The 17,028-nt window shown below is 36.9% G+C and overlaps 1 pseudogene across 1 annotated transcript in view; it reads right to left on the bottom strand.

Moving 5' to 3' along the window:
* Positions 1 to 530: 530 nt before the first annotated feature.
* LOC110044741 (rho GTPase-activating protein 19-like) overlaps positions 531 to 17,028 on the bottom strand; it is a 43,517-nt pseudogene continuing 27,019 nt past the window's right edge. The window contains exons 6-10 of the transcript XR_016206687.1: positions 7,564 to 7,623; positions 6,390 to 6,548; positions 5,514 to 5,564; positions 4,479 to 5,010; positions 531 to 2,654 (exon numbers count right to left, since the gene is read on the bottom strand). The product of XR_016206687.1 is annotated as a rho GTPase-activating protein 19-like (transcript). The remainder of the gene's footprint in view (positions 2,655 to 4,478; positions 5,011 to 5,513; positions 5,565 to 6,389; positions 6,549 to 7,563; positions 7,624 to 17,028) is intronic.

The raw sequence follows: 17,028 nt of genomic DNA, 5'->3' as shown, positions 1-17,028 counted from the left end.
TGATATATAGTCTATGGTAGTTTCCTTAAAACAACGCTGGTACGAATTTTTTTCTGAAGGGCAACCGCAAAGGTATTATGTAACCTTAAGAGGGATTACCTTGGGTATAAGGGATTCACTTTCTGAACTCTCGCACCTAGGGTTAGGGTAATTTGAAGGTAGAGTTCTAAGAGGCTGCAGAGAATAATTCCCTTGCACATCGACTATTTCCATGGGACAGATGAGGGGAATTGCGGGACTAGAGGCGTTCTGAAAAAAAAAGGGTTACCGCCTTGGGTTAGCTGAAGTTGGGGCTAGAGTTTTGGTCACTAAGTGGCTAGTGGAAAATGATTCCGTTAGGAATGTATTTTTCCCATGGGATAGGTGAGTGGAACTCCGCGAAATCCGGGATTGGAGAATTATTTGAAACAATTAGATTTAGCACATATGGTTAGCTCAAGTTAGGGTAAGATTTCTCGCCACTGAGAGACTGGAGGAAAAAATAGAGACAATAACTAGAAAACAAACAAAGAGAAAACAAATTATACATATTGAAAGTGAAATTCAGTTTATTTTTCTTTACGAGAGTGCAAATAGGTACCATGAAACTGGCATTACTTTGAACAATGGTATTATGAATATGCTTCCAAGGCTCACTAGGAGAACAAACATGTAAAAACTTTACCTCCGGGAAACTTGACCAATTTAGCATGAAATATGGTGGAAAGATTAACGACTTGATTCTATTCGTTGCTTTGTAAACACAAGAACATAACCAGAAAAACAATGACCTTTTCACGGAATATTAAATATATACTTACAGTCTGCTATTTGCAATATGTGCATGTTCTCTTTACCCTATTCCCTAAATACTGAATACGCGATTTGAACGATGGCGTCATCTAACTACAAGTACCAGAATCCTTCGCCTTTTTTTCTCGTGCTAATTAGGGGAATTGCTACTTAAATTCCACTGTGGTTTAGAAATTTAAATAATAAAGAAGAAACGAAATGAATCCTGGTAGTTGTAGTCAAATGACGGTATTGTGTAGGTGTGCTATTACTAATTTAACTCTTGCTGTCTTAGAGTCGACCTTCAGTTATGCCATCAGCATTTAGCAATCAGGAAAAAAAACGGTTCTTTGTGTTTCAGTTGTTTGAAATGTAAATTTACAAGTGCCAATTTTGTATTTAGTAACTCTAAGGAAGTTAAGGTGGCTCATAACAGTTTCCAGCATTTTTCAGCACTTCTTCTTTGATGGATCAAAGAAACGTCTCGTTTTGAGTTGATATTACAATCATGGTATCAAACAAATGCCCAATGGTTGGTGAACAAGTTATGACCTTTCTCCTGGTGCAAAAGGGTTATCATAACACCTGCGTAACCCTTTAAAAACCTTTAATATTTTGCGTTATCGGTTTCACTCAAAATCGAGTCCAGTGACACCCATTGTTTCTTATCGAGTTGTGATATGTATGTTGAGATGCAACTATATTTGCCAAACATAAAAAACCACGTAGGACCGGATTCAGAGCCAATGTAAATTTTTTGACTGGGCTACCGCAATGTTCTAAACTTGCCAGAAAGTTGAATCTTGAAATGCTGATTACGATTCACTGATAAAATTAGAGGTCACCGAATTCTGTGAGAGTTACAATGGAACCTTGATTTAACGAACCTATATAACGGAGTCCTCGCTATAACGAACGAGTTTCCCGGCCCCAGTAATAGTAAAATATATGGAAAAGAACCTCTCGATACAACGAAACCTCATTATAGTGACCATATTTTTCCAGTCCCTTGCCCCTTTGTTATATCGAGGTTCCACTCTATAAGCAGTGTTCACACCCAAATCTTCTCATGTTGTTTTTGAAACTTTTGCTGTAGTTAGGAAACGACCAACTCATGTCAGACCGCAAAAAAAATCATCGGGAGTCACCGGATCCTTTTGAGGTAAACGCTTTTTGAAGACTCTTCATGACTTTCTGCGCGAAAAAGAATGAGGATCTCAAGATAAGGTTAGATGTGTTTATACATGGGTCAATATTTTCTAACTTGTTCATTCTTTCACTTAGACCTAACTCTACAGAATGATCCTTGTAAGTCACGCACAACCCAATTAGTAGCAAAGTTTGATTGCATATGAGAAGAAACTTTATTCTCTGTTTTGTTTTTTGTTAGTGTTAAAACGGAGAAAGTTCGTAACGGAGGTGAAACGAAAGAAAGGAAACTGTGGGCAAAGTTAACAAAACTAGTACCAAGCCGTTACTTGTTTATGTTTCTTCATAGCGCGTATGGTCGATACATGAGTCGATGTCATAATTAGTAACAAGTGCTATTGCAACATAACTTTCGTGGGCTGTAAGGATGTGCAAAATGTGCGTTGCTATGGTAACTTGTAATATCAAGAAAATTACCTTTAGTTGTTTACCATTACCCGCTGATAATTTCAGTACATTACGAGCTACCTTAAGAGTTATTTGTTCTATCATCCAGTGTTACAGTTGGTGTCTGTAATTGTTCTTGGTTGTTGCTCAGCAGTAACGAAAGGTAAATCTGTTAGCACCCAGTCTACACGTCCACACGCTGCAGAGAGTGGCAGCGCCAGGCATGGTACGAGTGTGCTTGAACTGAACCAAGCTGAACTATGGTATCATATATAGAATTCATCCATCTGAAATTAAAGAAAACTGACGAGTGAATAAGTGTATGACGACAAGTAAGTTGGCTTGAAACACCAGTGAACAATTGTTCTTGAACTTACAAATGGAGCTAACTCAGTCATGGAGTGATTGTGATACACATTTCTGGTGATTCCCCAGTATCGCATTGCGCATCCCTACTGCGCAAGATTTTTGCGTCATTAGCACGCGCTCATGGTGCGTGCACGTACACTACATAAGAGTTTTCCCTCACGCTGAGCTCCACAGCGAAACTCTTAAACAAGCATGGTGACCTATATTTTTTATTGCATAATTTTGCTGCACAAATTATCCTCTTTTTAAAAGTTAAAAAATTAGGAAAAAAATTGTTCGGAAGGGAAAAAAAAAGATATAGCTAGAAGAGTGCACTAAACCGCTACTCGAGGATGCGAATTAAGACCTCGAAAACAACGATACGAGGAACGTCATTTAGAATTGTGTCATTTTGCCATAAAATATATATTACATTGTTCCACGCGCCCGAGACCTTCTACCTATCAAGATTTTTTTCAAATATTACTTTAATAACCTTTTCTTCCAGCTACCGCAAAATGTAACGTGAACTTTATGCGCGTGGTTAGGCATATATGGCGTAAGATTGGCCCATCATATGTCTTTAGCGAACATGGTGACCTATCCTTTTTTGTATTTTTCAAAACAGTGCTTGGTAGGGAACATTCAGGGAAAGTTTCAAAAAACTTGTTGGGCATCCTTTATTTCTAAGGAATCACCTTAAATTTTGGTAGAGTTAAATTACAGTTGAACCTCCGCTACCGGCTACTTTTTTGGTCCAGGCGTATAGTCCGTACATTCACCCCTATTTTAACCTCTCTTCAACGGTAAAGGCCATTAAAACTCGTCCCAACCGCCAAATTAACCTCTCGACAACGGCAAGTTAATCTACAACTGACGCAAAACCCCACTTTTTGTTGTAAAAGGTCACCAAACATGATCCGTACCACACGTCGTTGGTCTGTATTTCTGTTGTATTGTTACATTTTGATTTTCATATGCTAAAATGAGCATTTTTTGATAAAAAATGTTGCACCCCTAAAACAAAAACAACAACAAAAAACAGGTGTCATGTGACACCCCGACAGTACCTTCCCTATTTTAAGGCTGGTTTTCACTAGCGCATAAGCACAATCATAAGCAAGTGAGAACACCAGAACATAAGCATAAGAGCATGCGCAGGCGCAGTATTAACAAAATTTCTCGATACCAGCTTTCCTCGACTATACGATCAAGATGGCCGCCTTACTGCTTATGCTTATTTCACTCACGTTCGCACTACGACATAATGTTCGTTATTCTTAAGCTTATGCACCAGTGAAAACCAGCCTTTAAGCCTGGTTCACACTTGTGAGATAAGCATAACACAAGTAAAATAAGCATAAACGCAAGCACAAGAAAAAAGGAACATGTTTCTTTTTCTTGTGCTTATGCTTGTACTTATTTCACTTGCGTTATGCTTTTTTCGCAAGTGTGAACCAGGCTTTACGGCCACTTTCCTCTGTACCCAAGGCGGCCGTTGTGGTGAGGTTCGACTGTAGTATACTGGGGTAGTATGCGAGCATCCCAGGGTCAAATTATGTCTGTGACGAATTAATAGTCAAAGATGGATAGTTTTTGTGCCAGCTGGGACAGATAATAATTTGTCTAAACACTGAAATGATATCAAGACGGAGCAGTTGGTCAGTCTCGAATGCCAGACTCAGTTCTAGAACCTTGCAACAGTATTAACTTTTCAACAGTGCTAATTGTTCTGGACATGAGAAGCTATATCATAAGCTTACCGAATGATCAACCTCTGAAAGCCTTTGTCTCACTTGAGGCGGAGTATGGTGTCGAGATTTCAGAGAGGGAGTAAATGTCAGACTCTTCGCACGAAGCATCGGCCACAGTGCCTCTCATAAATCCAGACGGTGTGAACGGCGTGTCATCTGGCAGTCTTTTGTTCCTAGGGGTGTTACCTGCACAATACCTTAAATGCTCTTTTGGTGAAACAAAATCTTCCGGGTTGGACACAGACATTGTGCGCTTGCGCTTGGATAGCGGAGGATGAATCACTCCCGAGGGTGTACTCAAACCCAGTCTGGATAGGTAAGGGCTGCCTCTGTATAATGGTGTTTTAAGAGAAACGAAATCTGGAGAGTCAACGACATCAAATGCCACTCTTTTCTTAAGTGCTGGTGTCTTGGCATTAGTACTTCTTATAGCTGTGTTTCTTCCTAGGATAGGTGACAGCGCAGTTCTCGGAAAAGCATTGGGAGATTCCATTGACTTAATCAATGGTGTTGATGCATTAATCTGTTCTGCACGGATAATCTGGGATGAGGAAACAAGGAATATCAGTTGCAGTTTTACATACACTACTGTTTGGAATTGGAGTAATTACTGAGTGACAAAGTTTCCTCAAGTTTGTTCCTTTTTAGTTCCTGGTTTTTAGTTTCATTTGATTTGAAATTCACATAATGTGAAAATGACTTAATATATGTCTAGCTAAATGTTGAACAAAGAAAAGATAGTGGCTAACAATCTTTGGCCATTGATCCATTAGACACAAAATAGTCCCACTTTACTCTCTAAAACCTGGGCAAAAATGTCAGTGCTACCAGCATTCTAAACTCCTTTTCACTTATTAGCAAATTCTACGTGCTCATTTTACAGCATTTATTAACAATTTGGTAAACCTTGATGCTGATCTCTTTTACAACAGCTTACTCTAACAAGCACTGTAATCTGTTTGAAATCCAACTACATTTACCAGAAATACTAGCAATTCAGGAATTATTTTATGGATAGAAACAAGATGCCAGTGAAGCACAAACCTTCTTTGAGAGAGGAGTGAATGGTGGCGTGCCAGGGTGCACTTTCCCAAACTGAAATGAAGATTTGCAAAAACTTGAAATAGCAAGGCAGAACACCCTAAAAATGGTTTAGGGTTTGGTACAAGTAAGAGTAAGCAGGTAATGTTTCATTGGTTAGCTTCTATTGAGGGTGTTCTGTCTAGTCAGTTGCATGATTTTCCCATGCTCCATGTGTTCCCTGGTGAAAATATTTCAAGAATCCCACAGGATCCTTCAGGATCTTCATGAGGATCCTCAAAAGTCATAGTCAAGATCTTTTAGGATCTTTACAATGGCCAAATCCTTCTATGAGATGTGCCTGGAGAGAATCATGGTAGTTGTATTCAACAAAACAAACATCCAGTCTAAGATGATGAATACAACTACCATGATTCCCTGCAGGCACATCACATAGCGGGAATTGGCCATTCTTGCCAGGATCTCAAAGATCTCCCACAAGATCCTCAAAAAGATTTTCCCCAAAGATCAGGGCCAGGCAATGATCTTTGCAGTCATGCACAGATCTTAAAATATAAAATTCTGGTTTAGCCAACCCCTCCCCTCCCTCTTATAGTCCCCTGTTTGTAGGCCATCTATATCTTTATGCAAAGAACAGTTTCACTTTTCAGCAAGTGTTTTTGAATTCTCAGCCAATTTAATGATTATAAGGTCAATTTTTATCATTAGCCAATAAAAATACACCATCCATCAGTTGATATCCAAGCCAGTGTTTCTGAAAATCAAACGGAACATCACTCAGAGATATTTAATTACTCGAGGTAATTAGATGTAATAAGATTCATCTATGCACAAATTGAAAGTAAAATTTAGTCAAATCTTGTGGATATAGTTACATACCCTTTGTAAGAATTTCTGCTTGACTGGCCCATCTGGCAAATCAATGACATGATTGTACAGCTGTACTAAAGCATCTGTAGTGGTTTGTTTGACTGTTTGTTTATGGGACGTTTTGTCCATCTGCTGACAGAATGTGCGAGTTACTGGCAGTTCCTCCTGCTGAGACAAAAGAGGCTACGATGATTTATCACCAACTAATAAACAGATCACATAAATACTCCAAATTTAAATAATGATACCTGCATGTAAGAAAACCTTTAGTCTCTGGCATATGTTTCCAGACAAAGTGAAAGATTTCTACAATCAATGCAAGGCTAAGGTTTTCAGCAAAAATTGTTATTCAGAGACAGTGAGATTTTAGTCTCCTTTGCATCCACTCAGGCCAACATCATGGAAAGCTCCCTCTGTTCCCATGCGGCTGCTTCAAACTGATACTGACATTCCTCTCTTGAAATAAACATTAACCAAAGGTTCATGCCACAAGATGTCAAAAAAAAAAAAAAAAGAAAGAAAAATAATCAGCATTTTCCCTGGAAAGAAAAAATCAAGATGGCAAGCAATGCTGTAATTCAGATACAGCATATAAAATCACTAGGCACTGACTGGTCCAAGTACATGTAAAAATAGGGCGAACAATGGGAAAGGAATCTATGTTGGTGTGAAGCAGCTGTGTGAGCCCAAGCAGATGCAAAGAAAACTACTGACACTTATGTAGACTTGCCACAAGTCGACCTTTTCTTAATCCTTGACTTATTTATTTTCCTCAAGTGAAGCGAGAGGGTGATCTTTGAGCGACTCGCTGCGAGGGCGAGCGTGAGCGAAACCTGGGGGCGAAACCAACAGGCCAGTGAAGAACTATTAGAATTAGGACTTTTAGAAAGTCTAACACTTATGCAATGTTGCAGTCTTTACTAGAGTTATGTTTACTACAGAATTATAATTTATAATTATAGTTTAGTATTACATGATATTGTTTTACGTCTTATCAAACAGAACAACAACAGTGTACGATAAGCTAATTAACAAACAATGCAGTTAATCACGCAATTATCCATATAGCTGAAAACAAATTTTGTCTGCAGCTGAGAGAGACTGGGCATGTTTGAACCTCTACACATCAGCATGTTGTTACATGTTAGTTTGGGGTATTCTTATCCCTTTAAAACTGACTCACGCTTCCCTTTTTAATAACTTCTTCTGCTGCTTCAATCTCCTCTATGAGACCTTTTGGAATCTGACAAGGAAAAAAGAAAAAGTAATTACTTTGTATATTGATCAACCAACTGACTCCCTTGAATCTCCACATGATCATTTCAAACGTACAAGTCATGTAATTTTAAGGTGGTTCACCATTCCATAGCAGAGGGTAATCATTTATTGCCTTGCATGCACTAGTGTTGTGTTTTGAATGCTGACTCAAACGTATTAAATGTAATAAGCAATGATGAAATAGTGTTTTACAATTATCTCTGTTAAAATCTTGGCTTTTAGTGTTTAATTATAAATGGCCAGGCAAATGTGTTTTTTACCACTCATATGGTTTTACTGGTGATTTTCTTGAATTTCCTTCTGTGAAATCTTCCAAAAATTTCACAGTACATCGAACCTGGCAGGACACAAATTTTAAATGGAAAAAAGTAGGTTTATACGGGCAGTTTTTTCATATTTTGCAAATTTATGTCTTTTACTGCGGAGAAAAACTGATCTGATTGATTTCCTTGACAAAAAACTTCAACTAAAGTAAACATCTGTTTCTTTTTCTTTTTTTCCCCTCCTTTTTTATTTGATTATCTCACCTATCTTACAATACTTACTTTGGTTAATAATTAATATTATTATATGGCTAGCATCGTGAGTGGGCAAGATGAATCAAATCCTGCGCTGTGATTGGCTACCTGAGTGGGCAAGATGGAGCTATCTTGCCCACTCGGGACTACCCGGCACGTCCCGCAAAAAAATTTCCCCGAAAGCCATATAATAAATCCTTTATTGACCAAGCTCGTTTGGTCAAGATGGCTGGATATTGGCCTCATTCTTTTTTTGCGAGTTTGTGGACCTCGACTCTGTCTCGGTCCATAAACACGCAAAAAAAGAACTTGGCCAATATCCAGCCATCTTGACCTCACACTTGGTGAATAACCCATATGTACCAATCCTTACTTGAAATTCATTGACATTATTTACAATACTAATGCAAATACAAATAACAATGCTATTATACTTACAATACTCTTCTTTTTTTAATTATAATACGAACTCTAATATTGCAATGTTACTTTACAAAAGTCCAAATAAACTATTAACAAACCATCAATTAAATAAGTTGAGAAAAAAAATTATACAAAAAAAGGAAAAAAAGAAATGCACGTGAAAACAAACAAACAAAAAACGGAAACCGAAACACACACACATGTATGTGTTGCATAGTTTTGTTTTTGTTTGCTAAGATTGGCAGTGCGAAAGCTGTACGTATTTACAAGTTGATTTGTGATTTGCATTTGCTTTTCTCTATAAATAATGTGGTTTTCTAAAGGAATGCAAGGAAGGCTTCGAAGTAGTAGTTTCCTCTATCATGCTTGTCCTGAGGCATGATAGATGTAATACTTGGCAATTATTAAGCAGAGGTTTAAATCAAGTTGTTGACTAAGCCGTAGATTATGGTTTCATTGTTCAAGTCAATAAAGTTGTCATTCTTAACATTCCACCAATGAGAAAAGCTTTGCCAGAAGGTGTCTGCACATCCGGGCAAGAAACAAAAAGAATGGTTCAGGGTTTGCTTTTGATCAGAGAGATAACTGGCAGGTTTCTTTCACAGGTCACAGGTCACAATCAAAAAGCACAATCAAAACTAGCGATGTAAATTTTACCCGAGATTCCCAAGAGGTTTATCGATGTTTCCATCCAACAAACCCTAAGTAAAAATGTCTTACTGTGTAATTTTAATGAAAAAATTTCTAGGGGTGATATATTTACGAAATGGGTTGAAATGTAGCTTTCAGACAGGTAGTGTCACATATATTTTATCGTAATAAGATAATTCATTATGATAGCAAATTGAACTGTTTTATTTCTATATATTTTTTTTTGGAAATCTTTACAACGAGTATGTACTAAACAGAAACAAGAGGGTCCCCTATACCTACTCTGAAAACAATTTCATGCATAAGTAATTGGCCTTTTCATGCATCACAAAAAATTCGAAAACAGCTTCATGTTAACAGAAAAATCACTTTTCACATAAAAATGCAAAGGCTAAATCATGTGTCACATAAAAATACAAATTCCATCCACGTTTCGCAAAACATACAGAACCCTTCATTTTGATGCATCGAAATGTCGTGTGCATGTGTGACACATCGTGACAGACTAGATTCTTGGTCCTCCTGGTTCACTGTCGCTGTGGTTAGTTCTCAGTCGCGTGGAATGGGCAGGTTTTACATCTAGTTTAGTGTAGTTTATGAGCTTTAATGACGCTAAAATCTCCAAAAAAAGTGGACAATTATTCCCGCAAAAGTCGTTGGTTCACAAATCACGTGTAAGTAAATGCATAATTCATGGATCAGTGTAAGCCTCTTTCGTTTTCATATTATATTGAAAGGCTACAAACAATTTGTGTTTTCAACAGAAGTAAGTCTTGGCTTTGTTTGGATCAGTGCTACAACTGATTTCCCCTACGCATTTTTTTTTTTTCAGAAAAGAGCTGTTATAGTTGCACTTGGGACGCACTTGTATGCATCTGTTTTATGATGTTTTGGCATATTCTTGGTGACCTGTGACCTGTGAAAGAAACCTGCCGAGAGATAACATCTATCATGTTGTATAATTTTATCTCTGAATAGAGTGGCATTGGTTGGAAAGATGTGGTGCACAACTTTAAATTGAAAAATGGTGAGTCTTATATTCTTTGGTCACTATCAAAGGAACAGTATAAATTAATAAGTACTGATTGCTTGCTCGTCTAGATTTGCTTGCAACATTCTTCTCTCAGCTGAAATTGAGAAGCTGATTTGCAGTAAAGCTTTAAAGGTACTTTCCCACGTAATTCATAGGTGACAAGCGAATCCATTTTTTGAGGTATTGAGTTGCATAAGCCATAATATGTGAGAAAATTAGTTTTGATTGTGAACTTGCAGCAAAAGTCATTGCAAGTTAAGAGGCCATTTTCACAAAAAATGTCTTCAACTCTGATCACTCCTGCTTTATGCCAACTTTGGTAATAAATGGAAAACCTTTCGATTTTAATAAAGGGTTATTCCACAAGATTTCGTTTAGAATTCATTCTTTGTTTTCGGGAGTATGTTGGTTTATCGTCTGCCAGATATACAAGATGTCTTTGTAAAATTTAATGGGGATATGCACTTTAAGACATTTTAAGTCCTAGTTACATTCGAACAAAAAAGAAACTCCTGCCTGTTTTAACAGCGAAAGAGGTATGTGGCTCCAACTTGCATTACAGCTGCTTTCATGAAGTGTTTCTATCCAAGTGTCCTTAAGAGCGTTGTTCATTATTTCGAAATCTGGTAGGTCTAAGCCACCTTTAATTTTTGGACCAATCATTGTGGTGTGTTTGATTTTAGGTTTTTTATTCCAACCAAACTCAGAGATAGCTGATTTTGCAAAAGATGCAAATTCCAAGGGGAAGGTGAGTACAGATGCATTGTAGACAAGCTTGGGGAGGGCAAGGCTTTTAAGAATGGTTATTTGACCATCCAAGGTAAGCTTTCTTGACTGCCAAAGATTTAGAAGGTTTTTCATTGAGTCTAATTTTTGCTCAAATTTTTTTTTGAAGCAAATGTGTTCATAAGTGAAATATATTCCTAGTGCATATATCAGTTCCGCAGGCCAAGCTATCTCAAAAGGTGTCAAAGTGTTGTATCTACATGACCCTAGCCACATTCCTTCCATTTTGGACTTATTCAATTCTAAGCCTGAAACGTCATGGAAGATGCGCAATATTTCATAAAGGTTTTCCGCCGAAGATGCATCAGACACGAAAGCGGTAGTATTGTCCGCATATTGAGATATTTTACATTCCTTGTTTTAGATATGAATTCCCTTGATGTTATCATTATTTCTGATTGCCTGTGCTAAAAGTTCTGCACATAGAACAAAGAGAATGCTGGACAGAGGACAGCCTTGTCTGACTCCACTTAGCAGGTTAAAAAACCCCAAAGTGTGCCCATTGTTAATAACACAGCTGCTGATATCAGTATAGAATGTCTTAATCCACTTTCGGATTTGTGGACCAAAGTTAAAGGCTTCTACAACTTTAGTGAAGAAATTCCAATCCTCAGAATCAAAGGCTTTTTTAAAATCGATGAAATTGAATTGCCATTATTTTCATTATGTCTTTAACTAGCCTTATATTTTGGCCAATGTTTCGGTCTTTAACATATCTGGTTTGGTCTTCATGTATTAGTTTGGGAAGAACTTTGGAAATTCTACTCGCTATAGTCTTCGTTGCTATTTTGTAGTCAGTGTTAAGAAGGGATATTGGTCTCCAGTTTTCCAAGTAAAGTTTATTTTTTCGTTTCTTGGGCACAACTCTGATTATTCCTTGTCTTTTGGTTATATTAAGATGACCGTGTGTTAAAGTTTGATTAAAGCTTTGAATCATTTCCTCTCCTAATATGGACCAGAAATGTAAGTAAAATTCTACTGTAAATTCATCACTTCCTGGTATTTGCCTTTGGAGCTCAATTTTAGAGTTTCAAAACACTCCTCCTTGGTCAGTGGCCTTTCTAATTCTTCCAGTTCGACTTCATTTAATTAAGGAAGAGAGCAGATTATTGTTTAGGCTTTCACAAGGTACAGCCATGTAAAGGTTTTCATAAAACAGCTTTGTACATTTTAAAATTTCATCTGCACTCATTATTTCAAGACTGTCTAGGGTTTTGAGTTTTGAAATATATGTTTTGGCATTTTGTCCTTTTTCTAGATTAAAAAATATTTAGTATTCTTTTCACCCTGCTCATGCCACCTTGTTCTTCTTCTGACAATTAAGCACCCTTAGTTCTGTACTTGGTGATCTTATTAAGCTCCGATCTGAGCTTATATAATTTTGTGATGTTCTCTTTTGAACTGTTGGTAGCAAGTGTTTTCATTAAGGCATCAATTTGGTTGGAAAGATATTTCTACGCTCTCTATTTTTCCTTTTTGAATACTATACACAGAAACCTCCCATTTCCATTTTTATCACGTCCCAGTAAAGATCTTCATCAGTAAGATAGTTGTATTTGTTTTTGTACCCAGGCATCATATTGTATAGCTGTTCAACGAAGACGTGATTATCCACGAGGGTTACAAAACTCAAATCAAAATTTCCAAAATCTGGGTCCTCTCTGTGCATAACCCTTAGACTGAAGTTTCAGGGTTATTGCAGAATGGTCTGTTAATGTGGAGCTTTTCATTTCTGTATTAAGCACGATGCGTGACAATTCTTCATAGACCAACCAGTAATCCAATCTACATTGTACTTTGAAGGCCTTGTTGCACCATGTAAATTGTGATTCATCGGGGTGCTGATATCTCCAGACATCCTGAAATTTTAACGAGCCACACAATTTGGGAATCGCACGAATTACATTGTTTTTTCTTTTCACTGCAGCCCCGCCAAGTTTGTCTTGTGGTGTTAGAGTGCAATTAAAATCTCCATCGATTATACTGCTAATTTCCAGATGTTTTCTGAGAATGTCTAGAATGTTCGAGGAAAAAAAACATCTGTTTACCAGTCTGCCAAATTTTATAGAATTTCACCAAAGGAAGCATGAGAAAATTCACAGTCAGTTTGGCTTTTCATGCTCATGTTGATGTCTTAAAATATCAATAAACATATGACCTCTTCCTGTGAGTGGGTGCAGATGTATGAAACGTTTTTGTCCTCAGTTGCGAGTGATTGTAAAACTATAGGGAACCACCTTTATAACTAGGTTACTATATATAGACCTTCAACTTAAGTGAATTTTGCAAAAAGAAAATTCTTCATCCCATTATATAACTAAAACATATTTCCTCAGTTCTTAGTGTGAACATAAAGGCAAGTAATTTGGTTAATTAGCAAACGTTGTCAAATTTGTGTTCGAAGGCTTGCGTGCACTAACCAATAGATCAAATCTTAGTAATTTATTATTTCTTCTGATTTTATCTACTGGTACATTTTATTAGCTAACAGACACCTAACTGTTTTACTTGATAGCTCAATTCCAAATAACATCCGATCTATTTACAAATATAAGTGTAATAGATGTACTGTACTCTAGATATAATCTAAAAATAAACATGTCAAGAATATTTTCAGCCTAAAGTCAGCGGTAAAATAAGTAGAATATCTAGCCTGGACATAAAATATAATGTGTAGTTTCTGAAAATATCCATACCCCCCACGGAAGGGATTGGAAATTCCTGGGGGGGGGGGGGGGTCAAAGGCCCTGGAATTTCCAGAAGGGGGGAGAAGGGTTGTCTCAATGAATTTTTTTTCCAGACTGGTCTCAATTTTCATACAGTTGTACGCAAAGTTTTGTTGTTTGCATTTTGCTTCAAGAGTCGTGAATGCAAAAAAAAATCTTGCTAATTTAAAGCAAAAAATGAATATTTTTGTCCTGGTTAGGTTAGATATTCTGTCGCCGCTAGAGTTTGATCATTTTCCCAAGTAGTGGCTGGTGATCGAAACGCATGTTGTGAAAAGTAGATGATTGAAAATACAATGTATGTCTGTCGCACTTGACCAGGTACTTCTGTCACTCCTATCTGTTTTGTTTCAGCTGGAAGATTTTGTCACATTTTTAAGTTGTCGTCACAAGCATGAAAAATAGCGTTTGAACTGAAACAGTGCATTAACATTGAATTTGCAGAAATTCAGAATCGGTAGATAACAGACCTCTTATCTCATTAACAATGATTCTTGAATGAGGAAAACAGCACAGTAACAATTATAGTTCAGAAGGCAAATATATTTTTAAGCGAGCTGCATGCGATACAAATCAGCAGAAATTAAATAAATAAATGACTTGCTGCTTCAATATTTCCGTATAAAAGCCAAAGACAATGGAAAAAAAATTCGTTTGACACCCGTTTTAAGTTGTTTGTTTGTCAAGTAAAATTGTTTACTGGATAAAAGCGAAAAAAAAGCTTGTGAATTATGCCCGAAAACTGCTCCTTCCTCACGGGCCGAATGAACGTCGTTAATTAAAATTGGAAGGTATTTCTGGCGCAGTCTGTTGTTGTGATCACTCACGCATGACACCTCAGATGTGTAGCAAACAAAGTTGCTCTCCTCTGAATGTCATATACTATTTATTAACTAGTAATAGTTATCACTAAAGCTGCCCCCGCTTTCTTTTATTTCTACTGATTGAAAACAATAAATTGAACATTATTGTATGAACTAAAACTTCTATCTTTTTTTTTGCAAACTTTATCACTCATAATGTTCCTATAACTTAGGCATCTTATCATGGTCATTATCCAAACATTCAACTAAGTAAACTAAACTAACACTTTCTATTTAACTCATTCCATTCCAGACAGCCGTGAGTTGTTGTTTGAAAGATCACAAAAAGTACTTTCTGAAAAAAAGTTTCCTTCATGGGAGCTAATACTATGAAACCTCTATTAAGCAGATCCCCAATTAAGCAGACACCCTCTATTATGCAGACACTTAGCCTGGTTCTGAAATTAACGTGTTATATTTCCCTTTATAACGAATCCCTATTCAGCGGACACCTCTAGATCTATTAAGTGGATGTGGAGACTAAAATAAATTGTATTTGGCTAATTTCTATCGTTAAGGTAATTCCTCTGAAATAAAAGTGACAATAGATTTTTGTTCAAACTTTGTCCACTGAATATTTATCATATGATTTTTGAAATTTTGAAATAAAAAAGGGGGGTGCCCATGCTCATTAAGGAGCAGTGAGGCATTGAAAATGCCCTATTTTGGCATTATTTAATGCTTATTATAAGAACGCATTCCCAATAATTGTAACATCTTTGTGAGCCCAGACTCATAAGAACACGCATTAAACTACAGTCAATACATTGTGTCGGACACAAATAAACGTTTCAAGTTTGATTCAGACAGAAAGCTAAATCCTTGGTTAAAAATTTGAACCAAATTTCTTGACGTGGTTACCGCCTGCCAAATAGAAAAGACCACCGTGTATCTGCTATTTTTCTTATTTATTCAATTTTCAGCAAAAGAAATTAGATCAGTCTTTTCTCACGCAAAACTTATGATTGGTTGATTACAATGAGTGGAAAAAAAATTGGGGTGCCCGTGCTTGTTGGTGAGCTAGAGCCATTTTTCAACTGACAGAACTCAATATCAAGGCAATTCCGTCATGTTTTCAAAGTGCGCGTGCATGAACGTGCGCTAATGACACCATAAATTATGCGCAGCAAGGATGCGCAATGCAAATGTGAGGAATGACCTTAAAAACCTCTATTAAGCGGATGACCGGACTGAATTGACAATGTGGCATTGAATTATGTCCTTGAAATACCGGTACTTGATTAAATGTACCCTTATTATTGTTGCTGTATACCAAGGGCATTATTAAAACCAAGTTAAAGTTGGTAATGAAAGCTGATGAACTTGAACCCTGGATAGCTTCGTTAACAACCTGGAACTTTAATACAGTACAGAGGAACTGTTGAGTGTTTAATTGTTAACAAACATTGCACAATTGTAAGTTATAAACCTTTATTAAGCGGACACCCTCTATTAAGCGGACACTTGGGAAGGTCCCGAGGGTGTCCGCTTAATAGAGATTTCACTGTATATCAGTTACAAAAATTTCACTCAGTAGAACTTCAGAAAAAATGCTCAAAAAATTATAGAGAAACAAAATATTATTAATAGCATCTTCTTGAACCGAGTCAAACCGTATACGCATGTGCAACAGCCTAACGGCCTACAGGTGTCATCTTGTGAACAAGTTAAACATGAAACGGAGGAACAACAAACTGCTGAGTGTTTGGACGATGGACGGCAAGGTTTTTGTCAAGATGTCTCTGGAAGGCTCGCCACTTAGAATATCCTTCGATGAAGACTTGGACAATCTTGAAACTATTCACTCTTTGAGGGAAGTATAAACGTTAGAACTTGGTAACTATGTATGTGTCTTTATTATTATGATTATGGTGTTAAGGGAGGTTTTTGGAACTTTTTGTTTTTGTTAGCCTGACTTTTGCCAGGGAACGGACTTATAATCTAGCTTTTGGGGTAATTTATAGTATTATTTATTTATTTTGCTGTTTTCTTTTTCTTTTAGAAAACTCGTTTATTTACCGTAGCTATGTTATCTCTTTCACTTATGCTCGATCCAACAGCATGCAAATTTCTATCGTTAAATGTGAGAGGTTTAAAAAATAAAAAGAAAAGCAGATCTATTTTTACTTATTTGAAAGACCAAAACTGCCATTTTTACTTTCTGCAAGAGATGTATTCGGAACCTAAGTGTTGTGAATGGGGATGAGAAATTCTGTACTCGCATGGCACAAACCAGAAAAAGGGCGTCTGCATTTTGATAAGCCCACAATTTAACGGCTTTCAAATGGAATATTCTTGCAGCAACTCTGAAGGGCAAATCATTCTGGCCAACATAAACATAAATTGTGTTCAAATATCACTCTGCAATAG

The sequence above is a fragment of the Orbicella faveolata genome, unplaced genomic scaffold (assembly GCF_042242905.1).
Source record: "Orbicella faveolata isolate gen_17 unplaced genomic scaffold, um_ofav_v1 contig_1, whole genome shotgun sequence".
NCBI classification, from domain to species: domain Eukaryota; kingdom Metazoa; phylum Cnidaria; class Anthozoa; order Scleractinia; family Merulinidae; genus Orbicella; species Orbicella faveolata.
This window is presented reverse-complemented; position numbering and strand designations above follow the sequence as displayed.